This window comes from Macaca fascicularis, chromosome 6, assembly GCF_037993035.2.
Source record: "Macaca fascicularis isolate 582-1 chromosome 6, T2T-MFA8v1.1".
NCBI classification, from domain to species: domain Eukaryota; kingdom Metazoa; phylum Chordata; class Mammalia; order Primates; family Cercopithecidae; genus Macaca; species Macaca fascicularis.
In genome coordinates this window covers 8360516-8378696 of record NC_088380.1, presented here as the reverse complement: position 1 = coordinate 8378696, position 18181 = coordinate 8360516, and the positions used below count along the sequence as shown (strand labels likewise).

The 18181-nt window shown below is 42.5% G+C and overlaps 1 long non-coding RNA gene across 4 annotated transcripts in view; it reads right to left on the bottom strand.

Moving 5' to 3' along the window:
- LOC102133425 (uncharacterized) overlaps positions 1 to 18181 on the bottom strand; it is a 150568-nt gene that overhangs the window by 53121 nt on the left and 79266 nt on the right. Inside the window, exon 3 of one of the 4 annotated variants that reach the window (XR_006698640.3) lies at positions 2135 to 7133. The exons of the other annotated variants lie outside the window; for them this stretch is intronic. This is a non-coding gene — a long non-coding RNA (uncharacterized lncRNA). Of the gene's footprint in view, positions 1 to 2134; positions 7134 to 18181 lie in introns of those variants that run through there. 4 annotated transcript variants of the gene reach the window in all.

Sequence of the window (18181 nt, the reverse complement as noted above, 5' to 3'; positions counted from 1 at the left end):
CCTCTTTTTCTTTATAAATTACCCAGTCTCAGACATTTCTTCATAGTGGCATGAAAATGGACTAATACAGAGAGAATGAGAGTCAATTCTACCCTAATACCTCTGACACTCCTTTAAGTGAGAAAGGATGGACGTCAGATACCAAAGCAATGAGGACAGAAACAAGAGGACAAGTCAGAGACGTACACAAGGAAGCAATAAGCCAAAGAGTACGCCATGAAAGATGTAATGGGCCCTATTCTTCTAGAATAGTGAAGGGTTCACTATTTTTACTGTGTAATTACATAATAGCATATTTCCCTCCATTTTTCAGTAGACAGTAGACCAGTTACCTAGAAATCATAGAGCTACTGGTTTTTAGGCTGCCCAGGTTTAAAAAGAAACTTTCAAATGGACTAAAGGATTTAACCCATATTTAGGGCTGTTTAATGCCCAATGAGTGGCCTCACTATCTTGAAAAGGGATAATATATACCTATGTTTTTCTTCACTTATTTGTCCTGAATTTACATTTAAAAAAATAATCTGGGCTGGAGTGGATTTTATGTTTCAGTGTTTCTCATTCCTCTCACTCTTCAATGTGAATATTCTGAGTAATTTCTTTCTAGGGTATGTGTTCATCACTGGAGTCCACTGTGGGAGGCAGAGGTGGGCTTGAAGCCGAAGGCTGGTGTCAACCTTGTCCAATGCCCTAAGACGTGCACTCTGTCCAGCACCCACCAGCTCCTCTGTCCATCCTGCTTCCCTCCAGGACTGTCTCTTCCTGGATAAACCCATCTAGGAGAAAGAACTGCAGCTGCTTGATGACCCTGAGTGAAAGCCAGTGAAAAGTAAAACAAAGCACAAATATTTATTTTTTTAACTTTGAGGATGATATCATATTCTAAGTGTTCGTAGCAGAAACCACAGCACTGATCTCTCCAATATTATTAGCAAATAAGTGTCCAGAACAACAATGGGATAATATGGAACAGCTAAATGTCAAGGTCTTCCTCAGCATTCTCAAGGCAGGCTTTGAAAAAATAATCTGAGAGCACAAAGGGCCAAGATATACCTCTCATTTGCCCTCTTGGGAGGTGCTCCTATAAACAGATTTTTTAAAAACAGGTAATTTATAAATGCTCCTATAAACAGATGCATTAAACTTTGATTCAGAAAACCTGATATTAAGCTCTAACTATGTTAGTGGATTTCTGCAGAATCGAAAATAGTCACGTAAGCTGAAAAATTCAAAATTTTGTAAAGTAAATAGTATTTATTGTAGTGGCCACAACCCCAGGCATACAAGAAAGAAAATGTGCAACATTATATTTCTATACCTAAATGGTCTCAAGCCCAGCTCCTTCATCATGTCAGAGAGTGTAATATAGCATGCACCAGGGAAAACCAGTCCTTCCTTTTAAAAGGCCCTTTTTCAGAATCTGTGCCCTCCTTCTCCTCAGGGTAGAACTTACACCTCAAGCTTCACAAGGAACCTGTGTGTGGGGTTGGAGGTACAAGCTACATCCAAGAAGTTGCCTTGTGTCATTTCCAGCGCATTCTCTTGACCACTCAGGCAATGCCACCCAGTGTGGGAGGGGACTGCCCAAGGGCAGGAGGCTCAGTTCACCAGGCCGTTTGGACAACTAGCTACCAGGAGGCTAGCATTCACAGAGTAAAGGGTGGCGGACAAGAAGAAAGCTACCACAGTGAGGATGTGTAAGGGGTGTGGGGATTTGAGTCCTAGTCCTTTTAACGAGAGGGAGGTTTGTGACACAGCAGACAGGAGCAGTGATGAGGGAGAACCTGGCTGACCCCCACCGAGGGGATGCCACATAGTAACTGAATGTCAGTGTAATTTAAAGAGGGAACTCATCTAGTTTCTGTAATACATGTTAATATTGGATTGAGAAGAAAGGGGGAAACACCGGCACTGAGATTGCTATTTCTTCTAAAGAAAACACAATTATCGACTGTACCCCCGCAAACGGCTAAATGATGCAAGTATTTCTCTGGTACCATAGATTAAAATTAACAGTAGGGGGAAATAACAGGAACGATTGTGTTATCACAAGAAAAAGTGTGGCCAAGCTTATGCTTAGTCAATGAGAGCCTTAAAGTATCACAGCGATAAAAGAAGCTGTCAGCTTATTTATTTGGAAACCAGAAGTGTGACTTTGCCTTCATTACAGATAAGGAAGGCATCCACTGGGGACATGGTAACGGATGCTGCCCATTGCAAAATGTCACAATGAGTGGTCTGTTCTCCCTGTGACCTTGTTCTGTGGTCATAACTGGATACGGGGATCACTTTGGAATCCTCAAAACCCCCGAGGCCTTGTGTTAAACCCCACGAGTATTCAGAGTCTCACAACTACGAAGCTGAATGTCGAGAGAAAAAGACAGATACCAAAAAAATGGTCTCAAAGTACCTCCTTGTTTAACTTGGCCGCCAGACAAATCAGTTCATCTCCTGTAGAAGGAAGCCGCCAGCTGCCGGTGGATACAAAGCAGCTCTGTGATGGTTGAAACCAGAAAAGAAAAGCGCCCCCTCCGAGTGTCATCACAGGAAGGAAACCTCTGCGGGCAGCAGGAACAAGTGCAATCCCTGGAGGAGAGCCGAAGGTGCCCGAGGCCCCAAGAAGGGCAGGGTGCGAGGCTGTGTGTGTGACCTCAGCCATGGAAGGGCCACCTGCCACCGGGGGGCTCGGGTGTCGGGCCTGTGGCTGTGGAGGGAAAAGCGTAGGCCACTTGCTGGAGCTGGGAACGTGCAGTGATAAGCAGTAGGACAAGAGGACTGTGACAAACAGACACAGAAGGTAAAATCGACTGAGTACAGGCTGATCCACAGGACTGTGTCCTGGGAGAGGCCTCAGGGTGGATCTGGAAATGCAGGATGGGTTCATGAAATCCTCACACACTGGCCACATATTCAAGGAGGGTGCGGTTTACTTGATTGTTTGTTTGTGCTGGTCCTGAAAATCTGACATGATTTGTGCTTATAAATGGGTGTTTGCCGTTGACTACAACTATCTTGGAGTAATTTAACAAACAACAATAGGTATCAGGGCAGGTCAGCGCATCTCCACCTGAAAGACAAAGGAAAGCCGTGAAGGCAGGGAGGGTAGTTGTGGCTCATGGTGCTCATTTCTCTTTTTACAGAAGTCCTCTTTGTGCTGAGTGAAGAGGACACTTTGTGTCACCTCCAGGGAAGGATGTACTGGGGTCCCAACTTCCCTTCAGGGTCCAAACACCCTCATTCCTTAGCCAGAGCATCAAGCATCAAGCACCTGACTGGGATGGCACATTAGCACGAAACCCCACCTCCCGTTCAGGCCCAGCAGCCTCAGGAGAAGATCTCAGGTTAGCAGGGCACTCGTGCTGTAAGAACAGGAATTGTTCACAGAGCCAGGGAGAGGTGATCAGAACACACAAACTCACTGCTTCTGATTGCTTTAGAACCAAGGCCCTTTGTCTCATAATAATGAGGTATATTTTTGAAGGTTGCCAGGACTCACAGAACAATGTAGTGGGTGGTAGGGGGACACAGCACTTGCCTAGGGCCCTCCAGATGCGGTTTCTAGACACTCGGTAAAGTGATGGCCTTGGCTAGTAACCCCATCCACTGGGATTTCATCCTCCTAAAAACAAAACAGGGTTGAGACCAGCAGATCTCTGTCTGACCTTTGTGACTTTCAGATGAGAAACCAGTTGATCAGGATTGGGCTGAATGTTGCTGATTTCACCTGTTCATCCTTCACTTATTCCATATGTCTGTAAGCCTGGAATGTGCGGGAAGCTGGGGTAGCAGAGATCTCAGGATGTTGCTGCGGCTCTAGGGCAGCCTCCACCACAATAAAGAAACAGACACACAATCGCTTTTCATAATGTTGATAAAATGAAGGTAACTAAGTTCAAAATTTATCAGAAAAATGTGACCTCTGCCTGCCACCTCACAATTTGAAACATCTAGGACCATGGCCATAAAAGAGTCCACACCCAAAACCACTTACAACAGCTGGGTACTTGGAGCCAAAGTATCTCTTCACACAGCTCCTTCTGCTCAGGGCGCCAAGGGAAATCAAGAAATAGTTCCTCATATGAGCAGGCAAAATGATACTCTTTTTCCCTTCTCTGCTACACTTTTGACGGGTTATTAAACCCTGTGATAATTATAGGATTCAATTCAGAAATTAAGACTTCTAAATAGTACCCTCCAAACCTGAAACGAGACTTTAATAAACGTCTGACAAACGCTCTGAATGACAGCCAACATTTTTCCCACCATCGATATGCGCAGTATCACATTTCCTCATCGCTTCGAGGCGGGAGGTGCACAAGTGAGAGCAGTTGAGGTTCCAGAAGTTTAGTTAATCTTCTCAAATTCTTCCCTCTGATACACGGTGTCTACAAATTTCACACTTGGGTTTTTGAGTTGGAAATGCGGTTCTGTTTGTTGAAACAAAGGACGCCAGCTCCCACACGGTTCGTGCAGAGGGCACATTACTTCCCGGTGAGCATCGGACCTCCCACCAATGGTCAGCCCCAGCAGCACAGCATCCTGAGATGAACCCAGCCAGCTCCCTCATGGCAGCTGCTCCAGCAGCTGATGCTCAGTTTCCTCACCGCCCAGCTCTGCCCTGCGCTGCCTCTGCTGCCCCTCTGGCTTGTAAGCTGCTCTCTGCTGGCCTATTTCCTGCTTGTTCTGCTGTAGGAGGCACCACTCTCAGCACAGAGTCAATGAGGGGTGACCATCACTCAATCCATGGGCAAAAGTGGAGGGAGAGACCTCACTTCACCAAGAAATCCACACTCGACTGTTATCAGATCATCATGGAGAGATTCAAAAGTCAAGGTTAACTGTAAGTGTCCCAGAAGGTCAGGTTTGAGAACCACCATCTTGCAATAAACAGGGAGGAGCCCCGAACAGAGCAGCATTTGCTGTGCTTAATTCGCCTGAGGTATCTGGCATGATGGAGAGTCCTGGAGGCTGAGGCTTGAGCAGAGCTCTCACCCCATTTACTCCAGCCGGGAAGGGCAGGTGAGGTGGGGGAAAGGCTTGGATCGCACCTCCTTTGCCTGTTGTGGAGGCACAGCAGAGTCCTGAAGGGATGACTCCTCATTCCCAGTTGGGAACCCCTTTGGCCTGCCTGGGACCCTGTTCCTGGCTTTTCCCTCCATCAGCTGGGATGAGAATGTTTATCAAAGAATGCTGCTCACATGGCTTTCAGAGGTCCTTGAAGAAAAGCTGTTTTCTACATTGTACTCAATATTTACTGCAAGAGCAGGATCGCTTGAAACTTAAAGCAGAAGACTGACACAAGACTAAATTGCACAAGCCATTTCATTCCCAAGTGTCCCAGCAAATACACATCTCAAGTGCCCGATGTGAGAAGCTGTGCGTGTAGTGCTGATGCACGTCCTCTCCAACCTTTAGTGCTCCTGTGCTAATGAAGGATATGTGTTCCTGTGCTCCTGTGCTGAATGCAATCATTATGGTAATGAGGAGGTAGACAGTGAAACTCAGCTTCCCTCTGTGTTCAACAGCGTCCAACAGGGCAGGCCCCACATGTGCTGAGGCTGAGACTCAAGGCTGATGACTCAGCAGAGCAGAGAGAGAGAGAGAGAGAGTGTGTGTGTGTGTGTGTGTGTGTGTGTGTGTGTGTGTGTGTGTCACAGAGAGAGATTGGATGTGTGTATGTTTGTGTCAGATTTCTAGTGCATGTTTGTGATCCTGTGAGACTGTCAATGTACCTTTGTGAGTGTTTTGTGAGAGTGAGGCCGTGTTTGATGAAAGCATGTGTGACTGTGACTGTGTATGTGTGTTCTGGGAGATGCAGAAGTAAGAAGAGGGATAGAGAGAGAGCCTCTTACACACTTTTCCCGGGAAATAATGGACCCTGGAATTTCGCCCAGTCCATGGATGTGTGTCTTGCTGTGAAGCCTCACTCTGACCCCAGAAACTTGGGAAATTGACATGGTAACCCTTCAAAATGAAAAATGAAATCCCTGTAAACACAGTGCTCCCAGTGATCCTGCTCATCCGTGCCCTGCAGGGCCTTGATCTTGGTGGCAGCTCTCAGCTTGACTGCATGGGTTCCCTTATCAATGGGAAAAAAGCCAGCTAGAAATATTGTACAATCTTCTTCTTACTTTATTTTTCAGTCTGTCTTTTCAGTCCTTTATACTTTCAGAACATACAATGTAGCACTTCAGGTAAAAAAAAAAGAGAGAGAGAGAGAGAAAGAAAGAAAGAGAAAGAAAGAGAAAGAAAGAAAAGAACAATTTTAAGTTATGTTTGAAAGAAAATGAAATGATTTAGAAAAGCCAATTTGCTAATTTTAGATTCTGCTTTCACACACCTATTAAAGCAACTTAAGTAACAAAATCAGCATAAAGGCACGGAGATTTCTGAATTAGCTGTTTCTGTTTTGCCCTGAAGAAATCCCCCAGAGCTGGGCACTGAGAGCTTGTTGGAAGCTCTAACCAGGGGTCTCAGCTGCCATTTGCCACCCTCGTAGGAAGAACATTCCTCCTCCTTCCCTGGGGAAAGCGACTCCCAGAAGGTTTTGCTGAGGAGCAGGGGGAGGACAGGGCTAGACAGCCACCCCTTCTGCCAAATATCTCTGAAGAAACAAGTGGTGACAGCTTGAGTCCCCCAAAACAGCTTCTTTCAATCCAGGACTTTCTGTAGAAGAGGTAAACGTGTTCACTTAGGGAGCAAGCAACCATACAGAAGAGGAAGACGGATGCAACTATTAGAACATTCCACAGACAAGAACTTCAGGCAAGGAGTCAGGACTCAAAGCTCCGTCTTCAGGCTTTTGTCTTGAAGTGTGATTCAAGTCTTTATAAAAATATTTTCATCCCTTATGGAAATACTCATTAATTTTTTGGGAAAACTTGCTTTAACCCTGAGCACTGAGGAGATAAATTCATTTTAGGAAGCTTGTTTGCCACAGATTCTTCAGACCCAAGGAAGAGCTGCCAGTGGTATCACGTTAAAGTTGGTTGAGTTCTTCCAACAATGATGCTCAGTTAAGGCCCCAGGCAAGCAGGGGTGGAGGCGATTTTATCTTCTACCTACAAGTGCCTTGTTCCATTCTGTGGCACTCTACAGTGGCTGCTGCTGCTGCTGTTCTGTAGGGAGAAAACCTACAAGGAGAAGAGACGAAGCTGAGACAGGGAAATTTGTCACTCCTAAACTGTGACCTCACTGTGACCTTTTCCTTTCTAAAAAATGAAAATAATACCTGTTCTTCACTTCTCAAAAAAGACGTTGCAATGACTGTGAAAATTGGAAGAACTGTCTATGATTTGTTTCTTCATGGATTTTCACTTTTGTGAACTCTCCAGTTTTAAGATTAAAGACAGAACCAAAGAGAAAATATCTGGTAGTACTGTGAAAAGCATTTTACAGTCATTTCTAACATGTACAGTGGCCAAGATATTTTCGTTTCTAAAATGAGCGGCATCTGCAGAGAGACTCTTGCCTTGAGCTTTTCCTAGTGACTTAAATAGAGACCCAAGACGTCTAAAACCTCTTAATTGAAGAATGTGTGTGTCAGGGGACAAGGGGAGTGACATTGCAGATATTTGTGACACCTCTGGAAAATTATCTTAGTCATCTGTAGAAGGCCTCTCTTAATGTTTCTATACAAACACCCACAAGCATGTCCTAGTTTTCCTTCAGCCTCAGAAGAGCACCCAAACATTCTGTAGCATTAGGCATATGCTACAAAGCATTATGAGGGAAAGAAGACAAAACAGAGATTCCACATTGATAATCAGTGTGTTTTTCATTATTAGGTCACGTATATTCAGATTATCACATTTCTGTATTGCTTTGTAATGATCATGCCTTGAATCCAGGGAGAAATGCATCTTTTTCAATGCAGCTGAGAATAAGCATCTCAGTTTAAGCTGGTTTTGATTTGTTATTCATTGAAAAGAAAGCAGTTGTTGGTTTTTAATAAATGTTAAAACCAATCAATAAAAAGTAAGTTGAACTTACAAAATGGTCCATTCAGGACTCATAGAATATAGATGAACTAAAGTGTTTTTAGTAAAGTGCCTGAAAGATCCAAAAGATTTTGTTTCTGGAATGTCTGGAGATTTAAAGCACAAGGGCTAGAAAAGAAAACAAAGGAAAATTCAGTTCAGATTTATCAACAACATGAAGCCAGGAGACAGGAAGTTGGAAAACAAGCAAGCTAATTACCCATCAATGAATAATAAATTAGACCGCCACTAAACAGAACAACATTTATTTAAGTCAAAATAAAAATAAAAGTACTTCTTACGTTACCTGTAATGTTGCACAGCCGTTTTAGTTTATTTATGTATTCACTGGCTTTATATTATTTTGGAAAACAGAATATTGTCTCTCTATATGCTGAAACAGGAAGGTGCATTTGAGGATTTTAGGAGGATATCATGTGTTGCCTGCACTCAGAAAAGAACATTGCCTCTGAGGAAAAAATTGCTGCTCTTAAATTTGCTGTTGCATTTTTTTAGCTAAGAAGAAAAGATTGCTTAGTGGAAAGGGAACAAGACAAGGCTGAGATCCTCCGACTGCTCTAAAAGAAATTTTAAAATAGAGTAATTGTAGGTAGTAATTTCAAATAATACAAAATGTTTAAACTCTTGTTCCAGTAAAAGTGTCTTCCATTTGTAAAGATAGGATAGAATTTTGAGTTTAAATTGCTGAAAATTAGTTAATGTTGAATTGTTTTTTAAATACATTGAGAAAGATACATGTCCCATTTTGTGTTCATTTATTTAGATGTTCTCTGTTTCTTAACCCATACACATTTATTTCTTATATATGTATGTATTCTATACATTAAATATTTGATGTGCATTTTATAAATAGTATATTTAGATATATACACGTCCATACATGTATACATAAATATCTGAAAGAAAGATCATTAAATTTTTCTGTGTACTGAATACTGATATTTCAAGTGATTTGTTTCTTTTTTGTGCTTCTCTGTGATGTAAATGTCTTCTTAAAATCATCACGTATTTATCTATGTCACAAGGAAAAATGTCAGACATTTTTATTAGGGGAAAAGTGTAACTGCTTAATGTGTGAGAAACAGATCTGACTCTTTCTCCTGTACATCCTCCTCTATAATATAATAGACTACCTTAGGGCTTTTAAGAAATGAAATACCTTTCTCACCCCTAGACACCACCTCCATTTTAAACTAATATGGGAAAACTAAAATTATTGTTGTTTCAATTTTATTTCTTTATAGTGAGCCACTGTATTTTTTAAGAGCATAAACCATAGTGGGCTAGAACCAAATCATTCACTGTAGATGATTCTTGCAAACTGGATTGTTGTCTAAGAAGCAAATTCTGATCCACACAAGATAGATGGTTCAATATCAGGGCCAGATGCTAAGCTCAACAATTCAAAAATCTTCATTTAAATCAATCACTGAAGAGCAAAAAAGCCCCCAACACACACATCCAACTCCATAGGATGGCTTTGGCTTTTCTTAGCACATGGTGAAAATATTTTTTTAAAACACAAAATCCTTAAAAGCCTGAGAGGTTTTAGTTTGTTTAATTAACTGCCAAAGCTGACACCAGAAATAGGAAAGTTCTCCTCATCACAGTCTGAGTTGGAGGCAAAGCACTGGAATTAAGGTCAATATTACCAGCACTGGTTAAGCTGCTTTTATCTTTTTCTTTTTGCCTTAGTACATTCTTTTTTCACAACTGTTTGCAATTTTTGTTCAAAATAAAATGCTGCTTTTTCTCATTTGCTACGAAATCTTTCTAATTTAAGATAAATTCAGGGCTTAAAATGAATTTAATTTCTTCTCACGCACAGATTAGTGAAGGCAAAAACTGACAAAAGTGCAGCACTAAAGGTTATATGAAAAGGAATCACAAAAAGAAAATGACAGGAGGAAATATTAAATATGAGAAAACCTGCTCTGAACAAACACGGTACGTTGATATCTTGGTTTCATAGCATTTCCAATACCAACAATAAAACTGTTGTACAAGGTGCCTATAATATTTTGAAAGGAAGTCAAAGGATTCAGGCACAATGGAGAGAAATCTCCATTGTGATGGAGGCTGATGCCCTTGGTGTTGGCGCCGGAACTGGCATCAGGGCCTGGGTCTCAGCATCCCCACCTCTCAGAGGATGCTCGTGGTTGTTCACCCAAGGGCCTGACCTCAGCGGGCTGCGGTCATGGTGAGTGACGTCATCCAGGGCAGGAGGAGGGCGGACCTTTGGTACCAGAGTCACTTACAGGAACGGGAACACACAAACCAGTATATGTGTAACACAGACTATCCCACCCAGGGGTTGGGTCTTGGAAGGGTTCCCCTACAATCCACCCATTCCCCCTCCAGGGACTCTGCATCAATAGAGAAGTAAATGGGCAGATGCCCCCTTGGAGCATCACCCTCGTTCCTGATGACGACCTGTAGGGCAGACACGCTGGGCAGCAGATGCCCCCAAAGAGGACAGGGACAAGGCTGAGCAAGCCCACCAGCTCCTTCTTCCAGAGATCCAGCTCAGGCTCCGGTGAGGAGGCTGAAGAAAGCAGCACTCACACAGGAGCTCCCTTCCCAGTGGGAGAATCGAGGTGGGCCCAAGGCTTTCTTTTCCCCCCTAACATACAGGCATTAGGGTTAGACGCCCCTGATGTTGACTCTCACCCACGACTTACAACGTTGGCTGAGAACCTTGCCTGATTCCCACAAGATTCCCTTTTCTTATACACAGAGGGGGAGCACAATTAAATATGTAAAATATCTAGCAGATGCTTAAGAAATTGAAGCCAATATAGAAATTATCACGCAGTGCCTATGCAAGTTTTAATCTTGCACCAAATGTAGTCATCTTGTTTCACTGATAGCTACTCATGCGTAAACATCTGTCAGCCTATGGTTGCCGCCACACGGCCCCTCCACTCTGCCTGTCTGTGCGGATGCTAACAGAAATCAAAATTCCTAGGCAAGGATAATGGAGCCCTTTCAATCAAATACAAGCAAGTAAAACTAGTCTATAGCCAGATTTCACAACCCCTCCCGTCGGAAAAAAAAGACCCTCTTGTCAAGTCCACTTTCTTATTATGAACAAATGTGCTGCCTTTATCCGCCTTACGGGATGCAACCATGGGGCAGCCCCTCTTACCTGTCCCCCTGGATAGTCTCTGGTCACTGGTCCACTTCTTCCAATCTCTACCCCAGCTAATCCCGAGGGATTCTTCCAAAAATGCAAATCAATTTAAAGATTTCTGTCTGCTGCCAGTCAAAATCTAAGCCTTGCATAACTCTTCAATTTCATCAAATGCAGTCACCGCCTGGAATCCTGGGCTCCAGCCATGCTTGTCTTCAGGAGGGGTCAGTTTCTGGCCTTCCTCTGGGCCTTGGTGTCCTCTCCTCTGCACCCTGTCCTCCTCCTCTGACCTGGTACACTTTTACCACTTTGTTTTTGTTTTTGCTTTACCTAACTGAGTATCATCAATTCCCAGATTAGAGTGACTTTTTCAGGAAAGCATTTCTTCACCTCCTGGTGCTGGAATAAGTACTTTTATTCAAGCCATCATTTTGCATGTGACACTATGCTATAACTTACTTTTCAGCCATCCCTCTCACTAGACTGGACACTCCTCAAGGGCCCAGAAGGAATCATTTCATGAGCATTTTCACTGCCAGACACAGGGGAGAGAGGCACAGGGTATGACTTGAGTAAACATTTATCCAAATCCACTCAGCATTGAATGAATGAATGAATGAATGAATGGGATGTAAGTATGCGACTGTACTTTAGTGACTCTCTGCTGTTCCCAATCAATATTTCCATGTTCCAATCACTGCTTTTCCCATCCGCAGGTAATCTATTTATAATTTTTGTCATTACCCTACCCCTGGTTTATTCAGAGGTTCACTCACTCCTCTATATGGAATGGCCAGAATAAGACTCACACAGTCTTATTCTGTCAGGGTCACTGTTGGTCCATCATGGTGCAATTGGTAGACATCTCAGTGTGAAGATTAAAACTTGCACATAGAGTGAGACTCTGTCAAAAAAAAAAAAAAAAAAAAAAAAAACTTGCAGAATCCACTTGGTGAATTCCTTTGAGAACTGTTTCTTTTAGAATTTCTTCCTCATAGATTTCTCTTCTTTGATACACTATTTTTAAATCCTTCTCTCTGTATATCATAATTTCTCTCTTTTTTGGTTTGATTAATGTCTACTAAGCCTTTCACTTAGAGAGTTTCAGTTCTCAGCTATTTAGGACACAGCCAATACCTGGGAAGATTTCTTCCTTTTGGAAGGACTGTCAGCACCACTCGCAGAAGGCGAGAGGAAAGAAATGCATGACTTAGACAAGTTGTGCAAGGAGAAGGATGCAGTGTCTCCCAAGGCGCTTTTCCTTTGGTGTTTCCACATCCTATCTCTCCACAAACTATGGAGGTAAAGGGAAGCAATGGAGTGCCTCAAGGAGAGGAGCACCTAGGTGAAAGGAAGCAGGAGACAGAGGCTTTCATTCTGGGTGCTTTGGCCTTCCTGTCCTATTTGGTACCAAAATGGTGCATCTTACACTTGCACCAGACCAGTTCATCAGGTCATGTTCCAACATTGACCGTTTGGGCCTACATTGAAAATAATAAGTGAAACATGCATTTGCTGGACTTGCCAGTTCTGTCTCCCTGAGGCCTCTGCACCGATGTCCACAGGCAGCTAGTGGAGTTTGCAGAAATCCTGAACCTCAGTAATTCATCAACGTCTTCCCATCATAGAGAATATAAACATCTCTTCTCATGATAAGTGATCTTCCCTCACCTAGCACCTTTGACCCCATTTATCTTACCTTGTAACCTCAAGTTTTGAAAGCTGTGTGAGCTGTTTCTCCCTTTCCATGGCCCCTCCCATGAGCATAAAAACGTACTCGATTTCTCACCGTCTTAAAAATAATGATTTCCTCAGCTGTATCCTTCCTTCTCCTTCTTATACAGTTGACCTATTTCTCCCCTTCATTCCTGTCAACTTTCCAGATTTCTACAGTCACCATATGGAGTATCTAGTATCTCTTCCCTTCCATTCATTGACCAAACTGCAAATCACCTTTCTTTTTCTTTCTTTCCTTTCCTTCTTTCCCTTCTCCGTCCTCCCTTCCTTCCTTCCTTTTTTCCTTCCTTCTTTCCTTTCCTTCCTTCTCTTCCTTCCTTCCTTTCCTTCCTTCTTTCCCTTCCCTTCCCTTCTCCTTCCTTCCTTTCTTCCTTCCATCCCTTCCCTTCTCCTTTCCCTTCCTTTCCTTCCTTCCTTCCTTCCCTTCCTTACTTCCCTTCCCTTCTCCTTTCTCTTCCCTTCCCTTCTCCTTCCTTCCTTTACTTCCTTCTTTCCTTCTCTCCTTTCCCTTCTCTTCTCCTTCCTTCCTTCCTACCTTCGTTCCTTCCCTTCCCTTCTCCTTCTTTCCTTCTTTCCTTTCCATCCTTCCTTTCCTTCCTTCTTTCCCTACTTCTTATCCCTTCTTCCTTCATCTCTTCCTTCCTTCCTTTTCTTCCTTCCCTTCTCCTTCCTTCCTTCCCTTCCCTTCTCTTCTCCTTCCTTCTTTCCTTTCCTTCCTTCTTTCCTTACTTCCTTTCCCTTATTCCTTCCTTCTTCTTTCTTCTTTCCTTTCCTTTCCTTCCTTTCCTTTCCCTTCCCTTTTCTTCCTTCCTTCCTTCTTTCCTTCCTTCCTTCTTTCCTTCCCTTCCCTTTCCCTTCCCTTTCCTTCCTTCCTCTTTCCTTCCTTCCTTCCTTCCTTCCCTTCCCTTCTCCTTCCTTCCTTCCTTTTTCCTTTCTTCCTTTCCTTTCCTTTCCCTTCTTTCCCTCTCTCCCTTCCTCCCTCCTTCCCTCCCTCCCTCCCTCCTTCCTTCCTTCCTTCCTTCCTTCCTTCCTTCCTTCCTTCCTTCCTTCCTTTCTTTCTTTCTTTCTTTCTTTCTTTCTTTCTTTCTTTCTTTCTCTCTCTCTCTTTCTTTCTTTCTTTCTCCTTCTTTGTCTTTTTCATTTTTCTTTTTATATAGAATCTCCCCGTTTCCCAGGCTGGAGTGCAGTGGCACAATCATGGTGCACTGCAGCCTTGAACTCCTGTACTCAAAGTGATCCTCTCATCTCAGCATCCCAAGTAGCTGGGATTACAGGTATGAGCCACTGCACCCAGCCTCAAACTGCAAGTTCGGTAATTCCCATCCATCTTTTGAAATCATCTCTGCTAAGGTCATCAGTTACCTAAGGTCATCAGTTACCTAACTATCTTTTTTTTTTTTTCTTTTCCATTCAGGAGACATTTACTAATCTAGTTGTTAGGTTGTTATTACTAGATTACTAGATCATTTCTCCAGAAGAGTGTTGGGGAGATAGGGTACATGAAAAATCATAGTACCGGATTACATGGTTTCTGCCTCTGAGGAGCAAACAATCATCTGCACAGCCAAAGGGTAAACAAATAATGACTTCAACTCTATATAGGCTCCTGACCACTGAGTAACCACAGCTAGGGAAGGGAGGCAGTCAGTGAGACCAGCTTAATGTCCTCACAAGTTCTCTTCACTAAGGCATAGTGATTTTTAAAAATATTTACTATCTCCTTATGGGTTTACTCTTACTGCAATTCATTTTTATGAATCTTCTCTTTGGCTTTCATTTTGAAAAACAGTTTGATGTTTAAGCAGCCAATCCTGCAAGGCTTGTGTTCTCACAGCTGTCAAGGGACTGAGTCCAAGTGTTAATATGAATTTGCAATTATCATACAGGGGAGAAATGTGTATGTTGCCAGAAGTATCAGAATACCCTCATAGCAAGATCTATTTTAAAATTTATTGCATCATGGTTTTTTCCAATTCACTGAATATTTCCCAGAGCAGAAATAAACTTAAATGTGATTATTTCTTAGAATTATCTGTTCACCACCAAAACACCCTACTTCATTTAATCTAAAATTGACTGCAATTTAAGCTGTAATACACATCTTTTATGAAATGCTGTAGTGTGAAGCAAAGCTTAAAGTATCACAGGTCGTAAGTGATATTGTGTGGATCACCCCAGCATCTGCGTGCCTCTGGAGAGCCAGACAAACCCCCAAGATCTGCAGCTCTGAAGGTAGAAATCAGTTAGTGAGAAAGACAGAGATAAAAACATTTTTGAATCAATTTTATTCTCTCTACTTTCTCTTTTTGAGAGAGAGCTGATGTGTATAGCATTCATAGGTCACAACTTCATTACAGCAATAAAAATATTATGGAAAAAAGATGCACTCAGGTTTAGAAAACCAGGTTACTTATTAGAGTTCAATAAGCTACCTTGATAGAGCTTGTCTTAACTTTAAACTTGGTGTTTCTAATAAACCCAAAGTAAAGTACAAAATGAGAAACCCACTGAGGTCTGGGCCAATGAGCCAAAGCTAGAAAGCTGAAATTAGAAGGTACCCGGGGAACACCTCTACCATGCAACTGAGAACCCTTGATGAGAGAGAGAGGAAGCCAGGGTACCAGGAGGGGCCCAGAAGGCTCCTTTCAAAGGATTGCTTTATACCAGCAGACGGTCCACCCACAGAGGAAACTAAAGGAAAGCCTCATAGCAACCACAGATTTGAAGGCCTCCCTTGGAAGGAAGAGGTGACTTATTTCAGCCTGCTCCAAACTACAAAATAAGTTTAACTTTGACAGAGTAATAATTCATTTAAATAAATGCACATCTAAAAAAGATTTCAAAGCCTTGTGTTTTTCGTTTTGTTTTGTTTTGTTTTTTGAGACAGAGTCTTGCTCTGTCGCCCAGGCTGGAGTGCAATGGCATGATCTCAGCTCACTGAAACTTCCTGGGTTCAAGCAATTCTCTTTCCTCAGTCTCCCCAGTAGCTGGGACTATGGGTATGTGCCACCACGCCCAGCTAATTTTTTTGTATTTTTAGTAGAGACAGGGTTTCACCATGTTGGTCAGGCTGGTCTTGAACTCCTGACCTCAAATGATCTGCCCAACTCAGACTCCCAAAGTGCTGGGATTACCATAGCTCTCTCAGGTCTCTCTGATTTTATGATTCTATCCAACTACAATTTTGGAGGGAGATAATAAAATCACCAAATATTTTGGGGACAAAAAGCATAGACATGACATGCTATAACAAGGAGTTGGCAGTTGTTTTGGTAAAGGGCCTGATAACATTTAGTATTTGCAGGTCATGCCATCCCTGCTGCAATTGTTCAACTCTGCTGCTGCAGCAGAAAAGCAGCTACAGACTATATGTAACATAGGTGTGGCTGCATTGCAATAAAACTATCTACAAAAACAGATTTGGCCTGCAGACCATAGTTTGCCAATGTTGTTTTATAATATTAAATTGTATTCTGAACTATATGTAATTATCAGCAGAATCCAAAGCCTGCAGTTATTTATGGTACACTCTGGCCCACCTCCCAGGTGGGCCATGGGTAGATGTGGCCTCAGTGGAAGCTCAAAGTCCACCTCAGGTAGGTGACAATCACCTTCCACTCCAGTCCACTCAGCACCACACAGAACCATAGTCAGAATCCCACATTCTGCTCTTAGGTTCAGAGACAAGGCCACACTGGAGAATGTTCCAATGAGACCAACTACAGCTGAGACAGCTGAGCCACCTTTGCCAACTGAAGAAAAGTGGAATGTAAGACAAGAAGTTGAAGGCAGCCAGCACGTTAGCCCCAGGAGCAGGCACCTAAGACATATTTTACCTGAATCCAAGTTTCTAGCAAATCCTAACATGAAATGATTCTCATTTATATGCAGGACAGTTACTTGAAACTTTGGGGAGGTGAATTTTTTCTCAATATAAGGGAGATGTTGACAAAAATTAGAGTTGCCTCACAATGCAATTGGCTGCCTGCGGATGTTTCTCTTTCACTCATGGTGCTGCATGAAGACCAAACTAGTACTCTTAAATTAAACTAACTGAATGGTTTTGATGGTTTTCTCTACTTTTAAATCAAAACTTAATACATTTTGTCATTTTGGATTTTCTTTCTGTTTTACTTCTTTTTCTTTCTTTCTTTTTTTTTCTTATTTCTTTTTTAAATTTAGGCAAAGGTCTCTGATATGTCCTAGAGACATTTTCCCCATTGTCTTGGGATTAATGTTCAGCTCCTCCTTACTTACACAAAATTCTGTGGCCAGCTTAAATTTCTCCTCAAAAGAAGGGATTTTCTTCTCTATTGCATTGTCAGGCTGCAAATTTTCCAAACTCTTATGCTCTGTTTTCCTTTTAAAACTGAACATCTTTAACAGCACCCAAGTAACCTCTTGAATGCTTTGCTGCTTAGAAATTTATTCTGCTAGAAACCCTAAATTATCTCTCTCAAGTTTGAAGTTCCACAAATCTCTAGAACAAGGGCAAAATGCCACCAGTCTCTTTGCTAAAATATAACAAGAGTCACCTTTGCTCCAGTTCCCAATGAGCTCATCATCTCCATCTAAGACCACCTCAGCCTGGATTTTATTGTCCATACAATCAGCATTTTGGTCAATGTCATTCAGCAAGTCTCTAGGGAGTTCCAAACTTTCCCACATTTTCCTGTCTTCTTTTGAGTCCTCCAAACTATTCCAACCTCTGCCTGTTACCCATTTCCAAAGTTGCTTCTACATTTTTGGTACCTTTTCAGCAGCACCCCACTCTACTGGTACCAATTTACCGTATTAGTTTGTTTTCACACTGCTGATAAAGACATCCCTGAGACTGGGCAATTTACAAAAGAAAGAAGTTTATTGGACTTACAGTTACACATTGCTGGGGAGACCTCACAATCAATGTAGAAGGAAGGCAAGGAGAAACAAGTCACATATTACATGAATGGCAGCACGCAAAGAGAGAGAGAGCTTGAGCAGGAGAACTCTTCATTTTAAAACCATCAGATCTCATGATACTTATTCACTACCATGAGAACAGCTCAGGAAAGACCTGCTCCCATGATTCAATTACCTCCCATGGGCTCCCCCAGCAACAGGTAGAAATTCAAGATGAGATTTGGGTGGGGACACAGCCAAACCGTATCACCGAGTAAATCAAATGAAATCCAGTATGACTGGTGTGGTTATAGAAAAAAGGAAATTTGGACACAGAGACCAATATGAAGACACAGGGAGAAGGTGGCAATTTATAAGCCCAGGAGAGAGGCCTGGAACAGATCCTTCCCCCATACCTCAGAGGGAAACA